At 38.1% G+C, this 21,120-nt stretch overlaps 1 protein-coding gene across 2 annotated transcripts in view; it reads left to right on the top strand.

Moving 5' to 3' along the window:
- Nucleotides 1-21,120, top strand: part of GABRG3 (gamma-aminobutyric acid type A receptor gamma3 subunit) — a 296,684-nt gene that overhangs the window by 53,955 nt on the left and 221,609 nt on the right. The window lies entirely within an intron of this gene.

Raw genomic sequence — 21,120 nt, 5'->3', positions numbered from 1 at the left:
AGTCTAGCCAAACCTTTTGCATGGTGAGTGTATTGCTGTTCATTGAGCGTATGGTTTGATGAGGGCAGACTTCAGGGTATTGTACTATGACTTCTGTTTTGCAGGTTAAATGTTAAGATAAAGTGACTTTTTCACTACTGGAGGCTTGATTAAACAGAATAATTTGGGTTTTTTTCTGTGGACTTAAGAATCAACAGTGAGATGAAACACACAGGACATTCTAAGTGATGTTATGTGATTATAAGTGATATTAAACCCAGAAATTAATTGAAGGATACAAATAGTGTGACTTGTCTTTGACTTTCTTATTATTACGAAAGTAATTTTCTGGGGCAAGAGAGGTAGCTTTCTGCCTCTCCTCTTTGTGCATGAATTGTCACCATGAAGAATTTAGGCTCTGGCAATACTTGCTGTATATCCTTATTGCAATCTCAATAAAATGCCCCTTAATAGATGGGCACTCTTAGTATCATGACAGCTAGCATACCAAAGATTTACCTTGTTGAAACTTGATACAAACTTAGAGCTGTTATAGGAAACATACGAAAAAATCTGGGCTGCACCATCTTTTGATCCTGACAAGAAAAGACTGTAGCTCAAAGTCTGAGTGAGGGCAGAGGTTCCTTGCCATCATGTCCCCTTTCTCCTATATTGTGAGGTTTTTTTCCCTATAACTAGAAATACTCCCTTCACTTCATTTCTCTTTTTCCTCTAGGAGCATGTAGCACCAGAGATTTAGGATGAGAGAAACTCCTGGCAAACGAGGGCCTTGCAGAGACTTTGTACTATGTTGCTGAGATTATCAGGAGACACTCAGACATCTCTTTCAGGTTCAGGAGTAGTCTTGTTCTGAGCTTGGAAAGAACATTCCTTTGGTGATAGGTGCCTCTGCATGTCTACTGGGCATTTCAGGTCACTCTGCCTTGATGCTGTATGAGAGAAAAGGCTTCCTGATAACATAAAGGAGAAAGTATAATTCTCCAGCAAGAGCTATAGAAGTCACTTTTAACATTTTCTCTAAGTAATTATGAAGAGTCAAGAGCACATAAGCAAGGATCGTATTTCATATGCCTTATTTTGTGTCTTTTTCAGACATCTTTGCTGTCAAAACTTTGTTACAGAGAGAATTAGGATTAAATCAGGGCTGTTTTCCATTACCATCAATGGGCTTTGAATGTGACTATATTTAATGCTATGTGTGTAGCTTCAAGAGACTTATCTATATAGTGTGTAAAGGCAGTATTATGTGCTGCTCTCTAAACACCATAATGGGAAATACCAATTACAGTACATATTTGTTAAACCCAGTTTAAGTTTGATTGAGCTGTTAATTTCCATGCTAACGAGGGTCTATTTTTTTGTTATGGTCTTTGATTACCAAAGCTTCTACCCTTTTGAGACACTGTGACTATTACTAAATTGCTTCCTACTTTTCTTTTCAGAGCCTAAATCTTTTTAAACCTGGGACTATTATACCTTGGTTCCCTGCACTTTCACTACTTTCTGGATGAGGTGCCACCAGAGAAAAAGGCTGTCTAAAAATATAGCCTGTAGACTTTTCTATTGATTGCAAGGGTAAAACTGGCTTTTCTTGTTCTTGTTTTGGCAGCTCAGTTTTTCAGTTTTGTCTTTGATCTTTAATGTTCTCATTCTGTTTTGTCTGGTTGGAATTTCCTCAGTTTGAAATAATCTCATTAGGAGGTAGGTCATAAACTAATAAGGCATTATCTCCTGCTTACTTCTATCTCTTAAGCATTCATTTGGAGTAAAATTATGAAGTATAAATCCCTCAAAAAATGCCCACACATGCAACCAGTTATCAATCACTTATGAGCCCAGATAACTTGTTTCCAAAGACCCCTGTGGTAATCACAAAACCTTCGAGAAATTGACAATAGAAAAGTGATTGTTTCAGATCTTATTTTGGAAAGTTTCTTATGCTGAATAACACCTGTTAGTTATTTGCAGAATTTATATTCACTTTATTTGTAGGATTGCTAGCAGGCATCCTCAGTGCCCAGGAAAGTCAAAGTGGTTCTGACAGATTTAATTCTGGAGAAAATTGGAGAAAAATTTATCCTTTTTTTTTTTTTTTTAATCAAGTTTTCCTTTTGCAGTTACTGTTAGAGGTAAATGCATGGAAATCATTCCTCATGAAAGTTAAAATCTATGCCAAGGGCTAGTAGTTTGACAGCAGATTAAGTACCCTTATTTTATTTTGAGGCTTGAGTATTGGCAATTATTGGAATGTAATGGCCACAGGGTTCCCTTGCAAAAATGACCAATAATTTGGCTCTGAAATGTCTAGCTTACGGCTGTGACATCAAAAAGCCTGAAAACTTCATTGATTGAAACCAGTGGTGTCTTAAAACACCAAGACAAATAGCTCTACGTTCTCTAAAAAAAATTGTTTGAATTTGGAATCAAGCCACTGAAAAGGTCTGGACCTCCAAAATAACATTTTATGTATTAGAAGGTGAATATCTGGCAGAAATGTAACTGTGTAATATAACACATAGAGCTGTTTTCAAAGTATTGTTTTCCCAGACAATTTTTTTTTTTAAGCTTGTAACATTTCTTGGAAATCCATGTTTTAGATTGTATTGGACTGATATTTATTTTTAATTCCCAGAAGAATATTAACTTTTCTTTCAGATATCGTTCTTTCACATTGCATTTGGTGGGAAAAACTCTTGATTTGGTCTACAAGAGGCATAGAGCAGTGATAACAGGAGTTTGATCAGAGACTCTTTGAAGTGTGGAAGAACCTAGGCCCTCACTTTTCTGACTCTATCCCCACAGGGCTCAATAGCAAGTTACTGATGGAATAGTAGCAGTGAGTCAATATCTTACCAGGGGCAAAAGAGAGAAGGGATAAAGAATAATAATGCACAAAAGTAAAGCTACCATTGGCTTATATTTCTTGCTGGTGCAGGAAGGATGCCATTTATTGATCAGTTTCAGACATTAAGCTGTCTGAGACCATTTAAAATCTCAATGAATGGGCTACAGCTAGATGAAGCAATGTTGTTAGGGACAATTCCCAAGAAAAATTTACCACTTATTTACCACTTATTTACCATTTATTTACCATTTATAAGGTGATTGATATTCTCATCGTTTTTTTTTTTTTTTTTCCTAAATGAAAAAAATTCTCATAGTGATGGGATATAATAATGACACTGGAAAAGATTGTCTGAGCACTTTATAGAATGGAAAGTATCAGTCTTTTTTTTTGTGTGTATTAAGAAATACAAATTATTAGTGACTGTGCATTGTGCAACTACTGAACTACAAGTTTCTGCTTTAACCACAAATTTCAGAACAGTGACTTTTTTATTTATTTATTTTTCTTCTTTTTTTTTTTTTTAATATTATGTTTAAATAGTGAGGAACAATAAGTGTGAAGAGTTCCCTGCCAAACATCTGACCAACTGCTTAGCTTGAATTATAGGCCCCACTAATGAATATTTTTGTGTAATGAGTAATATAGTGTTGGGGGTTTTTTTCATGTCTTTCTTAAACAATTCTTCTTGTAATCTGTGACTCATGACTTTCTAGGACAGCGATGAGACACACCAGTAAAGTCGAAGGAACCAGAGAATCTGTCAGATCAGCCTAGTCCTGATAAGCAGTCAAAATAATCCTGTCAAAATAGAGGAATGAATAAAATGGAGAAAGGATACACTGAAGAGACAAAATATCATAACAAAGAGCTTTATTCAGGGAAATTTAGGAAAGTTTGAATGTGGAATGTCATAGAGAAGGAGTAATTCACCCATAGTTCCTGCTATAAATAACATTTTAGAGGCTTCATCCTCATCTTTTCATGGTCTGGTAGCTATTTCTGATGGCTTGTGAGTGCAGACTTGGAAGAAGAAAATTTGCCAGTTAACAGCATATTTTCTTAGTAAAGCTGGAGATCTGAGTAAAAAGAGATCATCCAGCCCTGTGATGTCTTGCAGCTGGGGGTTCTTCCCAATTTATTCAGTGTACTTAAAGATGCAAAGCTGTTTAATTTTTTTAATGTTCTGTTATTCATCTACCTGCCAACACAGCATTTGTCACATACCATTTACCTTCTGAGAAAGAAGATAGAGACCTTGTCAGAGAAGCTAATTCTTAAGGACTTTGCTTTCTAAAGTCAATGAAAGAGTCTGAATCAAGACACCATTCGTTCAGCTGCGGTGGTTTCTAAGCCTAGCTTTGACTATGTGCTCTGAAGACTCAGTCAATGTGATTCCAACTCATCCTCTGTGGATAGATTTCCTTTCAAAAGTCACTGTGTTACAGGCAAAAGACTATTGTTCGCCTGAGTCCTACTGTGAAAGCAGGGAGAACATATGCCCAGACCCAGACACTTGAAATCTTCTCAAGATCCCAAATTTATATCCTATCTGACTTTACTATTGGACAACCTATACTTTTCATCTACCAAGATGTAGGCCAAAGCAGAAGAGAGCTATGAAGAGGTTGTACAGCCCATTTGGTGGAGCTTTGACTATGGTAACAATCAATGTCAAAAGAAATCGAGTGATGGATAAAGAAGAGACAAGAGAGAATACTTGTTCCAGACAAGAAGTCATTAGCAGGAAAGAGTCCAAAGAGGGAGACCTTGACTGAAGGAAACATGTCAACTTTATCTTAACATGTTCCAAAAGTACAAGGAGTGACACACACGTTGTCCTCCTTTGCCTAAACTGAAGCCATTCTTGTCTTGCTTGTATTTCAGAGTGATTATTTTCTCACTTCTGACAAAGATTTTTATCTGTGCCTGCACCACATGAAAGGCTGTGGCATATTGTGTTTGCTTGCAAATTTCACACTAATTTTGCAGGATTTCCCATTAATTTTTACAGAAAATTCAGTGCAATCTGTAGAAACGCCTTTACTTTCTTCCTTTCTTTCTTCCATTTCAATCATTATCCTAAGCTTCTTAAAAGATTGGAAGCCTACCTTGGCAAGATAGTCACAGAACATTCTGGTCCTTTGGTGAAAAATTACATTTTCAAATGTCAGTGGTGTCCCCAGTATGCTCAACAGCACACGTATCCATGTGGAATATAGCAGTTTTTTAAGGAAATGGGCTTTTTTGATGCTAGTTGCTAGGTACTTGCCATATTCAGTGCAAGTTTGGTATAGGCTAAGAGTGTTATTTAAAAAATGTTGTGCGAAGAAGATGCTTTTAATCTTTAGGCTTAAGTGGTATTTTCTGTTCCATTTCTAGTAAGGTATATTGTAAGATTTGCTGTACTTTGAGAGCGTGCAATATAGCATGTAACAGACTATTAGTCAACTCAAACAGTAAAATCTAAGAAATTGAGATGCAGTAATTTGTCAGTGCAATCCTATTTCAATAGTGGGAAATGTAGTGTACTGGATTTATGTAAGTGACATGTCCTAGGGGACTGGCAAGGTTACTTTTTCTGGCACTAAGATGAAGAATAGCAGCCTTTTTCCTTGCACTATGATACTGCCAGTTAATCCCATGTCACTGATGGAAACCTCCTGACCTTACAGAGTTTGAAGACATGAAATTTTAAAAATAATTGTACACCTACACACAGGAATGACATTTTTAAAAGTGGTCTTTAGAAATGTTTAGAAAAACTTATTTTGTAGCTTATTTCTTTTGTGTAAATCCTAAGTTCTGTCTCTTCCTATGTGAAAGTACAGACTCTTTCCGTAGGTAACAGAAATTGAGATGCTAAGATGTAATAACTCAACTAATCCACTTAACTTCTAAAATGCCCTTTTTAGTTCAAAGGACTTTTTCATTTTATTAGAGATTTTAATTAATTTTTGGCTGACAACAATCAGCAATACAAAATCTGACATATTTGCTAGTATTTGTAGGAATGAAGTATTTCTGTTTGTGTTATAAGCTTCACATTTTCTAAGCTTCAGGTTCTAATAGCTGAAAAGAAGATCAAATGAAGAACTGAAAATTATTTTTAAAAAGAACCAACAAACATTATGCTCTACAAATGGTGTATGTAACCTCTGGCATATATAAAGAACCAATTTTTTTCCATAGAGAAAAAATGTTGCCCACTCTGTTGATGTGGTAAAACAAAACAAACCTACCCCCCCTCCTTTCCACATCCCATTTCTGATTGAGTATTTAAGTAATACTCTTAGCAAGGATTTGGTACTATCATTTCAGTTTCAGTGCCTCCTCCTTTTTCTGATCTATGCTTCTAACTGAAAAAAAAAACTTATTTGGACTTTTTTTCTTGCCACAAGCTCACATAAAATATGGAGAAACAATGTGTTTTGAATGGGGTGGAGTGGGGCAATGCTTCTTTTGCACTTGCAGTATGAAAAGATCTTCTAGGATCACTCAGACATGTTTAATGGAGGTCAATTCTCCAGCAATTTTTTGATAACTTCCATTTTTTGCTGGCGTTTGGCTTATCAGGAGACTAAACTGAGTATCTGTGACAAACATAGGGGGCAACAACAATTTCACTGCCAGATAGGAACCTACAATAAATAAAAAGAAATTGGATTTGAAATAGAGTTGGGTTTGAAGCTCAAAATGCAGATGTAGGATTGAAAACTACAGAAGCTTCGAAAACTGTTCAGACTCTCTAACAAGAAAACTAAGAAAGTCCTGCTTTAATTCGGAAATTTTCCTAAATAATACATTCAGTTATGTTTTGATCAATGCTGACTTTTCATGCTTGCTAGTTAAAAATATTTCCTCTAAAGTTCAACTTCTTGCTGGTTGTAATTGCAGCTTGGGAAGATTTGCATTTACATTCGTAGGTGACGTATCAAGCAGCATCAATGATAGCTAAAACTGAAATGGTTTAACAAATAAATACGGTTTCAGGAAATTTGGTAGTTGAAGCTCTTGAAATAGCCTGATTTGAATTTTTTTTTATTCCTGAGACTGAACTTTGTTTATTTGTTTTCACTCTGCCCCTAAGCAGAAATTTGCAAGGAAAGAATGTTTCAGATCTAAAGCTTTGGCCATTAAACAAACATGCAATATCAGTGTCCTTATGATGAAGAATAAACCTTTTAGATGTTTTATTTTATCACTGAAAATCAATACTGAATGTAGCAATTTCAACAGGATTATACTGCTTTTGGGTTTCGGTCTGGTTAGCACTTTTTTTGATCCTCTGATAGTCTTCTGGCATATTGAAAAGCAATATGAGAGGTTTTTTGACTGTGTTAACTGTCTAAGTTCCTGATTCTCCTTCCCTATTCTTTACTTACATGTCTGTCTTCCGCTATAGTCCTTGTTTAGCTTTCTCTTTATCTGCATGTGTTAATGTTTCAAGCCACAGCAAAAATATGCTGATTTGTCCATATATCATCATTTCAGGTTTACTGGTCCTAAGACACTCTGGAGTTCTAAAAAACCTGTCTGAATTTTAGCAGAATCCTCTTGAGCTGTATCACTTTAGCAGCAGAAAAAACCCATCAGAATGTAGCAGCTGAAGTGTGCTTAAGGGATGAACACACAACTTCTAAGGCATCATTTCATCTGAAGTCACAGGTCCCTGCTCTGCTGGTAGAAAAGATGGAGTCTGTCACTGAAGGATGGTTTTGCTCTTCAGGTCAGGAGCAGTGCTTGTTACTGCTGATGAAAACTGTCAGGGCAGCAGACGTGACTCAGGAGTTGGTCCCTTCTGCATGAAGAAAGAGCCTGTGAAGCTTGACATGTGGGTCCACGTCTGTGGGGAGATCTTATTCTGATGCACTGAAAATATAGGATGATGAACTATAGGGATGATTCTCCTTTTCTTTCTGTGAAACAGGCTCAAAATGCCCATAGCAAATTAATATCTCTACCAGTTGCTATAATTGACAATTTTACTCTCGAGACACACTTCAGGACAGATAGAAATTTATTTTAGAGGGAAATTGGGCTCTTTCGGAGCCTCCTGTACCACCAACTTTCCTGCAGCTGCATATGATGACTTGCAGTGTTGTGCTCCTGGCTTTCAGCAAGGAGAGGCAACTAAAGGCTTGTTCCTACTCAAAGTAGCCTTACTCTGAGCTAGTGTTGCTAGTAATCAGCTCTGCACAGTAGGTGTTTATTCATTAACTTTTATCACAGTCCTCTGCATAGGACAGTGTGATTAGTTCAGTCATAACAGGGATGTATAAAGAAAATAATAAAACATAGCACAAACAAAAGTGGGACAAGTATTTAGGTTATTAAAAATGAAATATGGACTTTAATTGTATTATGAAAACCATAGTGCATCTTGTAATACTACTTTGTTAAAAAATAGTCACAGAAAAGTCATTAATGATCATTAATAATCTTTCTTTTTTTTGTTTTTAATTTGGAATTATTTTAAAGCTGCTATTGAAATTGGTTTTTTAATTTTTTTTTTCTTATTAAAATGCTCTCTTTCTGGATCTAGGTGTATAATCTTGCTAAGAGAACTATTTCATATGTTCCTGGGAGTTCTGAGATTGCTGTGGATCTATAAATGTGCAGACATACCTTTCTTTGCTTATGAAATTTTAAGAGCTTCTAATCGTCTTAAGATTGTAATCATGAGATGTTGCAATCAATTTTTGTTGTTCTTGTAGTGATATATGAGAATTTAATCTTAGTTGGTAACTTGTACCTCCAATCACTTGAAAAGGAAGCTGGCAGCATGGTCAATTAAATTTATTCTTCTGTAAATTATTTTTATTACTCATCATTCATGAAGTAGCACCTTGATGTACAGAGGCAATATACTGCTAGGCTTTGGGGATGTGACTTTCAATCACTCTGAGTAGCCAAGGAATTTAGTGACTTAATGACAAGTCCACCCATTTTAATGGGAACTGTGTCCTAATTAATTAGTAGAGGTAGTTAGTCAGCTTTTTAAGAAACATTGATAACTGGGCTGCGTTTGCCCTTTGGGAATGTGAATAATTGAGTAAGTTTAGCTTCCAAATCAGTTGCATTGGAGGAAGTGAAAAGATTGCTGCAGTTTATATACTACTGAGCAAAAAAAAAAAAAGCTTCATTTAGTCAAATCCAAATATTTCATCTAAAGCATTAACTTAGAAACAGGATTTAACTAATGGGAAACAAAAGTCTGAGTTTACAGTAGTTATTGAGTGTTCTGAGCTGAAGAGGAGGAAGATACCTTCATGTTGCCTTTGTTTAGCAACTGAAGAGGTTGAAAGTAGGGCTTGTGGAAAGACCCTTCCACAGTCTAATGAATTTTGCAAGGATGAATTGGGAAGATGGTCTGCAGGAAAGGAGGCTCAGGGGAGACCTCATCACTCTCTACAACTCCCTGAAAGGAGGGGGTAGCCGGGGGGGTGGGGGGGTGTCTCTGCTCCCAGGCAGCTCTCAGTAAGACAAGAGGGCAAGGACTTAAGCTCTGCCAGAGGAGGTTTAGGTTAGATATTTAGAAAAAAATTTAGGAAAAAATTCTTTACAGAGGGGGTGATCAGGCATTGGAATGGGCTGCCCAGGGAGGTGGTGGATTCTCTGTCCCTGGAGGTTTTTAGGAAGAGACTGATGTGGCACTCAGTGCCATGGTTTGGGAACCTCCGTGGCAGTGGATTAAGGGTTGGACTTGATGATCTCAGAGGTCCTTTCCAAGCTGGCTGATTCTGTGATTAACCAGATGAAAAGATATAGGAAAGCTCTGGCTTCTGAAACTCTCTACCAGAATTTGGAATGGAAATTTGCAGTAGGCACAGACCAAAGTTGAGTTATAACTTTTATATAAAAATAAAATCGATTTACACCTGCAGTCATCACTTCGACATACAGATGAGTTGGTATCTATAGTTTTATTATAAGAACATGGTAGATTGTGGAAAAGCTCCCTTTGATCTGCTTTTTTTTTTTAAGAATAATTTTCTTTGAATATTTTACTTCTTCAGTCATGTGCTTGATTCTAGCAAATCCCAGAATAACACTCTGCTCTGGGCAGGGACATATTTCACTCTATCAGGTTGCTTAAAATCCTATCAAATGAGACGAAGTCTCTTTACCTTTGACATTTGAATGGGTCTCTTGACTTTTTTATTTGTTCTTTGCACATGGGAGGGTTGGTTGATGAGCCCAACATGAGGTGGAAGTGTGTGCTTGCCACCCAGAAAGCCAGCAGTATCATGGGCTGTGTCAAAATAAGCATGGCCAGCAGGTCAAGGGAGGTGAGACCCCCATCTTGAGTACTGTGTCCAGTTTGCAGGCACCCAACATAAGAAGGACATTGACCTTTTGGAATGAGTCCAGAGGAGGTCCACAAAGAGGTTGTCAGGGGTCTGGAGCACCTCTCCTGTGAGACAGGCTGAGGGAGCTGGGGTTTTTCAGTCTGGAGAAGAGAACGTCCTGGGGAGACCTTTTAACAGCCTTACAGTGCCTGAAGGGGCCTACAGGAAAGCTGGGAAGGGACTTTTTGCAAGGGCTTGTAGTGATAGGATGAGGGGAAATGGTTTTATGCTGAAAAAGGTTAGGTTTAGATTAGATAATAGGAAGAAATTCTTTCCTATGAGGATGGAGAGACACTGGCACAGGTTGCCCAAGGAAGCTGTGTCTGCCCCCTCCCTGGCAGTGTTCAAGGCCAGGTTGGATGGGGCTTTGAGCAGTGGTCTAGTTGGAGGTCACTATTCATGGCAGAGGGGTTGGAACTAAATGATTTTTAGAGTCTCTTCATACTCAAACCATTGCATGATTTTATCACGCTATTAATCTAGGAAAATTATTTCCGTAAGGATTCCATGGCATTTATCTACTTCAAAGTGAGATCATGGTGAAGACACCAATGTCCCAGGAGAAGAAATGGATCCCAGCACTTGCAAATTCAAGTAGGATCCTTCAGTGAAAGATCCTTTATGTCAAAGTTTTCAGTCCTATTAAGGTCTTTCCAAGACATTTTTAAATGTTTGCTGTGTTGTTCTAATACTGACTTGACTCCAAGTGAAATCAATAGAAAAACTCTTACAATTTAGGCCAATAATTTGTTTTAATGGAAAGTATAGCAAGATCAAAAAGCTGTAACCTGAAGTAATTTGTGCTGCTAAGTGATTCTCAAGTTGTTCTGTTTGTAGCTTATGTCCCTGCTAAGAAGTTTGTTTGCATTACTTGTGAGACAAGTTTGTTTCTCATGCACATCCTATGCAATCATAAATATTCAACACTTTAGGCTTGCTTTTATAATGGTTTGTCATTCAGCCCTGCAACCAGTGAAGATATCTATGATGGAGCAAAATATAATCTGAAGTAATTACTCTTGGAACCTTCTCCTACTGTATTTATTAAATATTTACAAATGGCAGCTAGCTTGTTGTTTTTCTGCTTGGTTTTAGATCAGAATGGGAAAGCAGAGGGGAAAAAAGTCAGGCTTTTCCAGGACTGAGTGTGCATAACACCTTTGATGGGCAGATAAAGCATATGATGTTGAGAGGAAATCTCCCCATTTTAGCTAAAAATTAAAACAATGAAAAAATATTTGAAAGTAGTGTTTTAGTAAGAATGTATACAGAATGAAGATAAGAGCTTTGACTGTTTTCAACCAAGACAGAGATCTTGTGTTACCTGAAGGAAACTAGGAGAGAGCTTTCACTGATGCTGAAGCAGTCCTGTTTCCTGAGCTTGGAAGTAGAAGTATTCTGCTAGTGTGGAGTGAATAGTCAGGAAAAAAATGAACAATAAGAGAGCCCAAGGTTCTGGTGATTCTGGTGGAATCATTTTAGAGACCTGAATATAAATAACTTAGGAGGTCACTTCTTGAATGCTCAATTTGTATGGGTGTTGTATCACTGTAACTTTTTTTAAATGCTGCTGTCATTCATGCTCATTGGTTCCTAGACAGTGTTGCTGTCATTATTTTATTTTATTTTTTTTAAGATGCCATCTCTTAATTGTACTACTGAGATAAATTGTTATGACAAAACACTAAAAAGCAGGATATTATTATAGGAGAAGACAAAACATTAGACAAATGTAGTATGAGACAGTTAATTTTTCTCTGTGATTCTGTCTTTTTATGCAATACAGGAGCAATGCAGCTACTTCAGACCATGAGAGATAGTGTATCTGGTTGGACAAGTAATGAAGGTTAAATAATATAAGCACAATCCTCATGTTTAGAATACTTTAGCATACCAGCAAAACCAGACTGGAGTGAGTACAGACAGAAATCAAAAATTTCTGTACAAAAATTGGTTTTAATGGGAACTAATGGCCAATAATTTTGAAGTGATGTTGCTTCATTCCAATCCCATCTCTGAAACCATCACCCTTTCTGAGGACAAGCTCCTTTCCTGCATTTTTCCAGTTTGTTGAAATTTTTCTGGTCTGTCAGTGCTTCCTCATCCATCTTGCAGGACTACAAGGAGCCATTACAACTATCTGGAAGCATTGAAGCAAGGATGAGTTAAGAATCTAAGAGTTACCATGCCTGTCCTTGAAATTGTATTCAGCCTACTTTCTTTCCCTCTCCATCTGAAAATCTCTGAACTGCAGAAGGGACAACAAAGCAGTTCTAGGGCTCAGAATGGAGACGGGAAGAGTCACCTCCAGGTGGGAGAATTTTGCCTCAGAGACACCTTGGTTGTATATCTTGCCTTTGCCATCAACAAATCAAATTTATTTAGAAAATATGGTATATTTGTGTGTAGTCTAAATAGTGAATGCTGTCCAGGAAGCTTTTGGGAGATGTTGGTTAAGAACTGTGAATGCAGAATTGCAGGACAGGCATCAATATAGAGTAGGGGGCTCTTTGTGAGAACCTAAAGATTTTGTTTGAATTTATGCTTTTCTCCTAACTCAAAAGGCTGGTAAATCTCCTGTTCAGTGCCACCCCATGTAACAACAAAGCAGAGATCCAGTAAGGCTGGAAAACAGAGATCTAGTCCATTTTCTTGCTCAGTACTCATTTTCCTAGTTATTATACATACAATGATAGAGATTCTCCAGCCTCTTCACATTCCAGCACTTTATACATGATAACTCTTAGGAACCAAATATCCCTTGCTGCCTGGGGCATTGTAAATATGAAAATGGCTTGTGTCAGCCTTTTATATAAGTTTCTGTCTTTGTAAATTTTAGATATTGAGTTTCTGTGATCCTGGTCTGTGTTCCCTTTGAACTTCCTGACAATCCATGTCTTTCTTGGTTTCATGCTTGAAAGTAGGTCTCAAAATAGTTTTCAAGACAAGGCCTTACCACTGTCACATAAAGCAGAGGATTTTTTTTTCATGCACCTTTCTTGTGTAGCTGACAGTAACCTACATCTGGAAATTTACATATGTCCCACCAAATTTCATCTAGTTTTCCTCCAGTACCTTCTCCAATTTTCAAGTTCATTCTGAATTCTCATTCTGTCCCTTAATGGCTGCTTAACGCCACTCCCAGATCAATGTGTTCAAGTGTGCCTGTCTTTTGAATGCTTAATAGAACTATTAGATACTGCTGGACCAAAATTACACCCTGATGGGACTGCGCTTGATTCAGCCTTCTTTGTTTTGGGTTTTTTTTTTTCATAATCTACCAAGACAAATATCATAGAATCATAGAATCATAGAATCCTAGGGGTTGGAAGGGACCTCGAAAGATCATCTAGTCCAACCCCCCCTGCCAGAGCAGGGCCACCTAGAGTACATCGCGCAGGAACGTGTCCAAGCGGGTTTTGAATGTCTCCAGTGAAGGAGACTCCACAACCTCCCTGGGCAGCCTGTTCCAGGGCTCTGTCACCCTTACAGTAAAAAAATTTTTTCGAATATTCAACTTGAACCTCCTATGCTCCAGTTTACACCCATTACCCCTTGTCCTATCACTGGTAATCACTGAGAAAAGCCTAACTCCATCTCCCTGACACTCGCTCCTTACATATTTGAAAACATTGATGAGGTCACCCCTCAGTCTCCTTTTCTCCAAACTAAAGAGACCCAGCTCCCTCAGCCTTTCCTCATAAGGGAGATGTTCCACTCCCTTCATCATCTTCGTAGCTCTGCGCTGGACTCTTTCAAGCACTTCCCTGTCCTTCTTGAACTGAGGGGCCCAGAACTGGACACAATACTCCAGGTGTGGCCTCACCAATGCAGAATAGAGGGGGAGGAGATCCTCTCTTGACCTACTAACCACACCCTTCCTAATGCACCCCAGGATGCCATTGGCCTTCTTGGCCACAAGGGCACATTGCTGGCTCATGGTCATCCTCTTGTCTACCAGGACCCCCAGGTCTCTTTCACCTACACTGCTCTCCAGCAGGTCAGCCCCCAACCTATACTGGGACATCATGTTGTTCTTCCCCAAATGCAAAACTCTACACTTCCCCTTGTTGAACTTCATCATGTTTCTCTCTGCCCAACTCTCCAGCCTGTCTAAGTCTCTCTGAATGGCCGCACGGCCTTCCGGTGTGTCAGCCACTCCTCCCAGCTTAGTGTCATCAGCAAACTTGCTGAGGGTACACTCTATACCCTCATCCAAGTCGTTGATGAAGATATTGAACAACACCGGTCCCAGTACCGACCCCTGAGGGACTCCACTAGTCACACACCTCCAACCAGATTCTGCCCCATTGACTACAACTCTCTGACTCCTTCCTTTCAACCAGTTCCTGATCCACCTCACTACCTGATCACCAAACCCATACTTGGTCAACTTATCTACAAGGATGCTGTGAGAGACGGTGTCAAATGCTTTACTGAAATCAAGATAAACCACATCAACCGCTCTTCCATCATCTATCCACCTAGTAATTTCCTCATAGAAGGCTATGAGGTTAGTCAAACATGATTTACCCTTGATAAAACCATGCTGACTGCTCTTGATGACCCCCATGTCCTTGATATGCCTGGAAATATAATGAAGTACTTTTCCATTACAGCTTTTTGTTTTTATGTTCATATATATATATATAATAATTCACCTCAGCAGAGGAGGTGTATTTAAAGGAAAAGGGAATGAGGTTCCCTGATAGCCAGTCTGTTTCCTTCTCAATTAAAACCTGTTATCTTCTCCAGCCTCCTATAGCTAAGAGAGGATGCCAAACAGCAAGGTACAGGTGTACAAACTTTTCAAGGACTGTGAATGTTAACTAAGGGAAACCTTTTTTTTTCCTCTTTTCAACATGCTATATCTCTCTGGGAAATACCTTTTTACCATAATTTCATACAGAATTTAAAAATAATAAATGTGTATTTCTTTTGAGACTTAGAGAAAGGAAGCTGTTTAGCAGAAATATTTTGTTGTGAAAAGATTTTAATTTGGCTAACACTTTCACTTGAGTGGAAAAGTCAGTACAGTTTGGGCAAAGAGATTTCAATGCTTACTGAACCCATCAACTATTGCTAACAAATATATCTGTAAGAGTTTTCTCTGGGGGTAAATGCATAACATGCCACTTGCATAATTTTCACAACTGTGTATGGTTAAGCTCTATTCATATCATTGTAGTGTGCTTATTGCCAAAAAATCAGAGAAGCTTACAGAAAAGTGACAGCAATATCATTATCTACCATCTGACACTTTTTTTTTCTTGCTTTCTTTTTTTTTTCTTTTTCTTTTTCTTTCTCTTTTTTTTTTCTTTTTTTTTTCCTTCTTAAGGAGAAGCTTGCATGTGAGATTTGTTTTTAAAGGAAAAAAATGTACAGTATGCTAGATAAAAGCACTTTGTGGCCTCAGCAAAGGCTCTTAATGCAGTTTAACACAGTTACTGCCTGGCTCAGCTTGGTATAAATCTGTGTAAGGTGTCAGGGCAGTGTTGAACCTTCCTTTATCAAAAGCATCACATATGGCTTGGATTATTGGACATGGAACCTTCAAATTTAATAAAAGGTTTACTTTTTTACTTCATTTGAATTTCATATGTGCTTCTCAGAGCCAATAGCCAAAATCAGTCTTGTAGAAGATTCTTAGCAAGTAGGCATGTTTCCAAACTAGCCCCTAGGCATTTCCAACACTCCAATTCTTTTACTTGTAATACATCTGTCTCCTGCAGCCATACAGTCTGTTTAGTTGATCTGTCAACATGTTTCTTCAGTAGATCTAACTACTTATTTTTATGTAAAGTTTCCAATTCGAGCTGTTCTCTGTTGACAGAGGGAAGTAATACATGAGATTTGCTTTCCATTAACAGTTTACAAAACACAATCAGCCTTCTAATAGCACCATGTGATAAACCAATTAAGCTAAACCTGGCAAACACAGATGTAACAAATGCTTTTTCCTGATGCTTATGTAGACAGATTTTTACCCAGCTTCATTCTTCTCTCTCCCCATTTGCTCGGAAACAGACTGAACTGCAAGCTCATCAGAATCTGTTTTTTAAAATCCTCATTTTATGTGTTGTACTCAAACAAAGTGTATTTGATCCTCTGTATAAGCCATAGACCTGGGCACTGTGGTCTTGATTTTGATTCATGGGTCAGAGTGATGTTTTTAAGAAAAACATGACCCTCCTGCCCCCAGAACCCTATGAAATATGACTTTGTCTTTAAAAACACAAATATAAAAGTGGCATCTCTGTTGACCTTATATATTGTTAGAAAGAGGTACTGAGTAGTTTATCAAACTCTTTCAGCACCACTGGTGCTGGGGAGAAAGTTCTCAGTGTCCTCTCAGCTTGTAGATTTTTTCTGAACTTTTTTTTTCCTTTTGGTTTGGGGTAATCAGGTTATTAGAGGACAATAGGAGTCTTCTACTAGCTTGGCCTCCATGTGGAACATTTCTGAGACTTGCATGAAACTATTGCCCCACGCAACTCAAAGATGGGTGCCTATATTTCAAGCTGGTAACACACGTTCAATGCTTGTATAGATGCAATTTGGTTTGGGACTACTACAAACTGGAATGACAGAATGAAAATCAGCTTAAACTTGCTTCTGTATTTTATCAATGTAAATGATTGTTAAACTGAAGCAGGCCAGTTCTTTTTTTATCACTTAACCATCATTTCCAGATGGCTCACTTGAACTGCCTGTGAGGTTGCTATGTTCTACAGTGTTGGGGAGATTTCTTTGCTGGAGATTTTTCTGTGTCTTAGTGACAGTGAGAAGACAACATAAGAAGGCAGGCTGTTCCTGTGTCACTTTAGTAACAAGGGAATTCTGCCTGGAGAATGTTTGCTCTTTGTAAAAACAGTCATGTTTAGTGAATGGGGTCAGAATCTGTAGAAAGCTAAGGGTTTTATATCTGCAGGAAAACTGAAGGTGGCTTGGAAAATAGCTTGCACTACATTTATGAAGTAGAGCTTTCACAGTGAGTCTGAAACAGTGAAGTGTGTTCCTGTTTCTTGCTGATCTTTGCTCACACTTGTTGCCTTCTTGCCACTCTATGAACCATCTGTGAATGAGGTCATCTTCCCCTCTGTTTGCTCCATAAGGATAGAATCCTGACTCTTTGGACAGGTTCCCTCACATAGAGGATGAGGGTGATATTGATTTGTGTATTAATTCCCAGCAGCTTGACTTAGAATCAGATCAGAACTATGAAGATCCTTCCAGGAGTTACTGTCATCCATGTCAGAAATGGGGCATGGCTCTGTGTGGCTTCTGCATTCCAAGGCAAAGGATGAAATACTTCCAAAACCTTGCCTGCAAGCTTCCTCTCCCCATTACCATCCTCACCATAGTGTGCTGCCTTTGCCCTTGCCTTCCAACTAATAACCCATGTTAACTGATGAAGGTTAAATGTAGTTGTTGAACGAAAGAAGTTTAAAAGAGTGGTAGCCAGTTTGGTCTATACTGATATAATAAAAGCAATTACACCTAAGAGACTGGAAACACTGAAATTGCAGCTGAAAGAAACTCCAGGCTCTAGGGGTCAGTAGGAAGTTCAAATGCCCTGTTCTTGTTTCAGTTTTGGAGAGAATTTTTCAGAGAAGTGATTATAAATGCCTTCTATGGAGAGAGCAACTAGATTTAACTGGTCAAATAAATTGGGAGTAATACAAAGCTGACAAATTTTATTCCTGAATGTTCATGTAGGAGATGAACAGGGGTTTACCATACCTAAGGAAATAAAAGCTACTGCAAATTAAAAGCTGAATTGCTGTTAATAGATTTTGGTTAGGCTTGTAGATTCAAATGGGTTGTGCTTCAAGACTCTAAATGTAGATCAGTGGGGAGGTGGCTTAAGATCTTAATCACATTACTTCATCATGAATAGTCTGAATTTGGGCCAATTTTTATAGGTTCATGAGTTTAGAAAGTAGAGAAGCACCAAAGCGAAGAAAAATGTATCAGATTTCTGATTCCCAATGTGTTTCATTGACAGTTAGGAACTAAATATTAGTGGGACTTTGCAACCCTTTTCCAGGATCAAGGCAATGGCAATGAATAGAGATCAGATCAGGACCACTCTTATTTCAAGTGTGTGCAATATCAAAATCCTCCTGCCCTTACATTATGGTAAATCTTAAGGCTGTAGAAAAAGCTATAAATATTATAATGACACTGAAGAACTCTGAAACTCCCAGTTTCAACCATTGCAGGTTCTCAGAGGAGCATTAGCTGTTCACATGCAAGGTAAAAGAGTGTACTGTCAGAACTTGTGGTCTCTTGTTTCTACCTATGTGTTGCAAATGGAAAAGTCATCTCTCTATCAAATAAGTTTTATTTTTCCGCCTTATCCCTGTCTTTACTGAAATATTTGTTTCGTGGCTACTCCTAATCTTGGTTCAGGCCTATATGTATGTTTTTTTGCTGTTTCTTTTATTGTCAGTTTTAGTTCCTGTAGGGATTTCTGAACAACTGGTCACTCGGAATACAACTGTTAGGTAGATTCTTCAGTTTGCCTCCTAGTGTTAAGAGAAGCAAGAGGCACTCTTGCACAGGCAGTTCCTCATCAAAAGCATCACTGCTATCACAGATATTTTTTTTCTGAGGCACACTGTTAAAATATTTCACAGACCAAGGTTATTCAGGAAAATTGAAATATTTAAACCTGGGGAATAAGTTTTTTGTGACATTTATGTGCAATGCCTAACTCCCCAGAGATGCAGTAATGTCATGGAAAGCAAGCTTTTGTTGAAATAATATTACAGTTTGTAGGGAGCTGGGGACAGCTTTTTTTTTCTAACTGGTAGATACATGGATCAACCAGATCGGCCTAAATGCTAAAAATGCTTTTGTTATGATTCTTTACCCAGACAATTTTTACTTGGTGTACATTAGACTTTAGAAGTGAAAGCTCAGGATTCTCCTATGGGACAGCATCCAATGCAAAGGCACTCAGAGCTGTGTCAGTGTGTGTTTCTACTGTGAAATATCCAGTCCTTTCCTGAGCTATTTCCTGTGAATCTGTGTCTTCAAAAGAAACAGCCACATTGAACTAAAATTAAGCCTGTCCTTAAACAGTTTAAACGTGCTGAATTGAAACTTAAAGTGAACTTTCTATACAAGTAACTGTATCACAGTAAAATAATGACCTCCTTTTCAAATGCATTCACTCAACTCAGTAGGAGTATCTACACCTTTATCTTAGGCAGTCCATTTTTAGAATGATTTTATCAAGCAGTTGATTTTCATAATATGCTCATTGCAGGAGAATATGTGCTGATTAGAAATCTGTGACACTGCTTCTGGTCATTTGCATAACAGGCTGAAAATTTCCCTGAGCCCAGTGCATCCTGGAGCTGTTAAGTACCAGTCAGATAGTTCTGACATCATCTTGCTGTCTACCAAGACTCCCTGAGACCTTTTCCACAAAGTTGCTTCTCAGCCATGCAGTCCCCAACCTGCATCGTTAGGGGCTCTTCCTGACCAGACTCAGGACTCTGCCTTTGTCCTTGCTGATTTTCATTATATGTCTGTTGGCCCAGTCTTCCAAGTCTGTCCAGGTCCCTTTGAATTGCAGCCTTTCCCTTAAACATATGAATTGCTCCTTGCAGTTTGGTGTACTCTGCAAATTTGACAAAAATGAGCTTTGTGTTCTCCCCCAGATCCTTCATAAAGATGTTAAGCAGGTCTTAGGATAGAACCCTGTGGCACTCCAGTTACTGCTCACCCATGACCCTCTGAGTCAAATCATGCAACCAGTTGTTTTTTTCTTTAACTTATCTGGTTGTCTGCTCATTTAGATAATACCATTTTAACTTGAAAACAAAAATACTGTGGGAGACAGTTCTGAAATCCCTGGTAAGATGACAAGCATTGTTCTTCCCTCACCCACAATTCTGGAAGTTTCATCATAAAAACCAATCAGATTTGTTAGGCATGACTTATCCTTAGTAAACACATGCTCACGGTTCCCAGTCAGCTTTTCCTTCTTGTACCCAAAAATGTACTTCAAGAAGACTCGGTTCATGATTTTCCCAAGAACCAAAGTGAGGATGATCGGCCTGAATTGACCTTCCAGCCTTTTTTTGAAAATAGTTGGTAATATTTAACTTCTGGTTGTCATGGATATACCAGCTTGATTTCTAGTAAATTGAAGTTAGTTTGCAGTTTTTAAACAAGTAAAAGAAGCATCTTTCTTTTTCCAGCAACATACCCTCAAGAGCCCACACAGCCTTTTTCTGAATTTAGAGAACTGATTTTAACATGGAACTTTGCCAGGAAAACATGGATTTACCTGTGCTTTGATCAGATAGTAATCTGAAGAGAAGGATATGTATCCTCTGTCCTTTCCCACTCTCCCCTCCCAGTAAAAAAACCTTTGTAGCTTTTCCTTAAAACAACTCTCTGCTTTTAAATGCTCTATTTTGTTATAGACCTCAGATGTAAATTAGTTGGGGTTTTTTTTTTCTTTTTTTTCTTTGATTGTGCCAATGCAATGTCTTTGGCTGAAATACAGCAGAGAAAAGAGGAATTAGCCCCAAAGAAATGAAAATCTTGCAATAAGCAAAGAGTGTATGTCTGATGTAATACTTCATGAGGGACACTTGCATCCCAAGGAGATGCTGGGCTGCCCAGTGACAGAATTGTTCATTCTTATGTAAAGGTGATCAGAAGAAGGACCTGGAGTGAGAAAGACCTTTGAAAATAATGTAGTGACAGCATTCTGCACTCATTTTTAAAGAAGATGTTCCCTAAAATGGGATATCTGTGAGAATCAGCAATAAACATAGTGTGTAACATGATACTATTTCTTTTTTGTCTTTGTGTCTGATTTTCTTCTGGGAAGTTGTTGATAGGAGTAAGTGAAAAAAAACAGACTGTAAGACAGCCAACTCTTTCTTTAGTTTCTGG

The sequence above is a fragment of the Calypte anna genome, chromosome 1, assembly GCF_003957555.1.
Source record: "Calypte anna isolate BGI_N300 chromosome 1, bCalAnn1_v1.p, whole genome shotgun sequence".
Taxonomy (NCBI): Eukaryota; Metazoa; Chordata; class Aves; order Apodiformes; family Trochilidae; genus Calypte; species Calypte anna.
The sequence above is the reverse complement of the archived record's forward strand: the minus strand, read 5'-3'. Positions and strand labels throughout refer to the sequence as shown.